The sequence below is a fragment of the Octodon degus genome, unplaced genomic scaffold, assembly GCF_000260255.1.
Source record: "Octodon degus isolate 3935 unplaced genomic scaffold, OctDeg1.0 scaffold00002, whole genome shotgun sequence".
NCBI lineage: Eukaryota > Metazoa > Chordata > Mammalia > Rodentia > Octodontidae > Octodon > Octodon degus.
In genome coordinates, this window is record NW_004524578.1 from 8,125 (window position 1) to 8,863 (window position 739).

General features: G+C 47.9%; 1 non-coding gene across 1 annotated transcript; it reads right to left on the reverse strand.

Moving 5' to 3' along the window:
• Positions 1–206: 206 nt before the first annotated feature.
• LOC111816294 lies at positions 207–295 on the reverse strand. The gene has a single exon (XR_002820724.1). It is a non-coding gene; the product is annotated as a small nucleolar RNA SNORD116 (small nucleolar RNA).
• Between the last annotated feature and the right edge of the window lie 444 nt (positions 296–739).

Here is a 739-nt window from a genome sequence, read left to right on the forward strand (position 1 = left end):
GCACAAGTGGTATTCAGCAAGCCCTGCTAAGTACCAATTCCCTATACAGAAACCATAAATGTGGGGTGCATTCAATCCTAAGCACAGGCCCCTTAAGTCCCAGGGGACAGGAGGCTAAGCTGGGTGGAATCCCATTGTGGGCTGAGAAAGCTGTGCTGGAGAACAGGAAGATCTGCTCCTGAAATCTCTGCTAGTGACAGGGACATGGACCTCAGTAATGATAACAATGGTTTAGGGTTTTACTCATTTTGTTCAGTTTTTCAAAAGATTGTAATTTGAGTGTCATCATCAATCTGTGAGCTCTCAAGGATGCCACAGCCATGTGTACTGCTCTGATTGGAAAAACTGGAAGCCCTGCAGACTGCTGCCTCCACACCATGTCCTGGAGCACACATGCGTGTAAGGTGTGAACCCCAATAGGCCATTTCTGGCCCAAAAAGACACAGGTTGTGGTGACACGACAAGATCCACTGGACATCTACTCCTTCTGGAAAGAAATGCTTACCATCCTGAGCTCTCCACAGCTATGGAACTCACTCTCAGGACAAGAGGCTTGCAATAACTTCCTGGGGCCACTACGAACGGGGATGCAGAAGCTGGCAGCTGACAGCAGTCTGGTACAGGAAGCTCACCCTAAGGAAGGAAAAAAACCCATGTAAGAGACAGAAAGATGTCCATCCACATATTCCATGCCATGCTGACCTCTAGAGTGACCCTAACTTTTTTTCTTCTGTCTGTG